We start from the raw sequence: 2,833 nt of genomic DNA, 5'->3' as shown, positions 1-2,833 counted from the left end.
GCCTAGAGGCCTAGTCCTAAAAGCATATATTTGATTTTTCACAAAAACAAAAAAAAATAAAAAAAAGGAGATATTCTTAGATCGGGCCACTTAGGTGTCTTTAAAGCTTTGTAATGGGCTGTCAGTCAGTTATCATAGCCTTCTCTACCTTTTCGAACTTCAAACATTCCAAAAATTCGTCACTTTCTTCCCCCCTTTTTTGTGTGTGCACCAGATCTCTTTCTCTCTCTAAATCCTCTCTCTAAAATGCCCTGCACTCCTTCTCCATGGAAAAAAGCGTCTTTCTCTACTCCAAAAGCCATAGCTAGCAGATCTGTACTCCTAGATGAGCCTTCTCTCTCCAAACCCACAGTAGTATAGCCATCGCTTGCAAGGAAGAAGCTTACCATGAGCATTCTCTCTACAATACTTGGTCCTCTCTCCATAGCTAGCAGGTCTGTACTCCTAAATGAGCCTTCTCTCTCCAAACCCACAGTAGTAGCCATGGCTTGCAAAGGAAGAAGCTTACCAGGAGCATTCTCTCTACAATACTTGGTTCTCTCTCTAAACCCATAGTAGTAGCCATGACTTGCACAGAAGAACCTTTTCATGATGTATTCTCTCTTTGTATTGCTTAGCAGCCATAGCTTGCACTAAAGAAGCTTCCCATGATGCATTGTCTCCTTTGCATTTTCGTCTCACCATTGCCAACCCTCTCTATGTTTCTTTGGCTCCCTTTCTGGCTTCTTTCTCTATCCACAATGCAGCTCTAGAGAAGCAACCCTCATCTCCATTCTTCCCATTATTTTTTGATACCATATCTTGCTCCTTCCACTCCTATTCAACCCAAGCTTACAAGCCTACTTTCTTGTAGATGGCACTACAAGACATCACCAATAAGCCTTCTAAGATCTGCCTTCAGGTTGATTTGGAGACAGAATACGCAACCCTACACAGTAGGCATGTTGCACCCAATATTTCATACGATCAGCTTCGAATGCAAGGAGCAAAGGCCATTGATCTTTGGATTGATGGAAATCTTTATCCACCAGATCCAATATCTGGTGCCCCTCCACCATTCAAAAGCATTACAAGTTTTTTTAAGTTTGTTGGTGATGGTTTCAATGGGCTTCTTGGCTATTGTAAGAGATTACACATGTTGTGGGTAGATGAGGCAGCTGAAAAGAGGCAAACACAATTTGCCTTCGACCAGCTTCAAGCGACATTGACTAAGCAGATCAATAGTTTGATGCAGAGGATTAAAGAGCTCTCAGAGGAGCTTGAGGTGCAGAAGAATAATTTAGCGGATCGTGTGCGCACAATAAATCAATTTACCGATAATTATGTTCGTCTTCAACACTCCACTCATAATCTTCAGCATCGTGTTCACCATTTCACTCACCTTCCCATTGAATATCATGCAAGGCAAAGAAAACGTAAAGCTGATGGGTTACTTTCTAAGACAGCAGGTGCATGCAAGAGGCGTAAACAAACAACCAGGTAAATTTTTTTGTAGGAATTATAGCAACTTTGAGAAGCAATTAATGAATAAAGCATTTCTCATGGGTGACTCTTGCGATTGTAGGGCATGTGCAACAGCTATACTAGGATGTAACAACGCTGAGGACAATGTTAATGTCTCCCTTCTTCAGCATGTCCTTCAGGAGAAGGATATCATGGAAATGATAATAGGTTCTGGTAATGATAAGCTGCGAGAGACCCTTCATCAACATTTCTTGAAGGAAATCAAAGAAATTGTCACACCCAAAGAGATGCTTGATATATGTGACTCAGCAGGTATTAGCCAGAAAGGTTATAGAGCAATGTACAGGTCAATCACTTTAGGGTTGCGAGCAAAGGGAGTTACGCAATCCTTGCTTCCAACACTTTATAGCTTACAGATGGCAAAGAAGTGTGCTAATGGTGATATTGCATCCATGTTTAATGGTGGGTACAAGTGGGTGGAGGATATTATGCCAATGCCAACAATCAAACCCTTTGAATACAATGCATATAACAATGTCTACATTGACATGGAAGTGCTACAAAAAGCAATGATTCAGTACTATGGCCTCACACTTGAAGAGACAGGTGGAAATGCTGTGTTTGTCTTGAAGCTGGATGAATGTCAAGTGGTTAAAGGTCAAAGACTGGAGCGTGTTAGTTTAACCTTGATGAGCCGAGCACTTAGAGGAAAGCCTTTAGAGACCCAAGAGTTGGATGCAACTGAAGACAGCAACAATAGGGATCAAGGGCATAAGCAAGACTACTACGGCATTCAATCAGAAGAAGAACATCTGGTGGCAAGCAGCATGGGTCCTCCCAAAAGAGAACCATGATACCTTGAGGTGGTATTTTGAACGGTCTGGCATTCAACATGTCGTCTCTTGTCAGGTCAATGGTCAAAAGCTTGATGTTCCCGGAATAGGCTGCTTTAACGTTGAATGGCACTTGGGTGGCGATCTAAAAACCTTGAAGTGTATGTTGGGTTGTAAAACAGGTGCGAATACTTTATTCTCATGTGTTTAGTGTTGTCATTCCAAGACAGCAGTAGACTCAAGAGTAAAAGGGAAACAACCTAGCAAAGGCAAAAGTCAAAAACAGGTGGGTGCAAAAAAAGCAATCGTTTTTTATGCTGAACAGAGGAAAGGATCAAAGGTATGGCATAATGGCATATTAAGTTGTGACCAGAGCAAGCCACCTAGTCGTGACCAGGAGGACAATGCTTGGAACCCAATCTTGGACATTCCACTATGTCAAGTGCATGTGTGCACATTACATGCAAGACTCAGGATTTTGGATAAGCTATTGATGCTCCACATAAACTATGTCTGGAACATGGAGCCCGAAGATC

Source organism: Cibotium barometz, chromosome 48 (assembly GCF_041138505.1).
Source record: "Cibotium barometz isolate CiBa-2024 chromosome 48, ASM4113850v1, whole genome shotgun sequence".
NCBI classification, from domain to species: domain Eukaryota; kingdom Viridiplantae; phylum Streptophyta; class Polypodiopsida; order Cyatheales; family Cibotiaceae; genus Cibotium; species Cibotium barometz.
The sequence above is the reverse complement of the archived record's forward strand: the minus strand, read 5'-3'. Positions refer to the sequence as shown.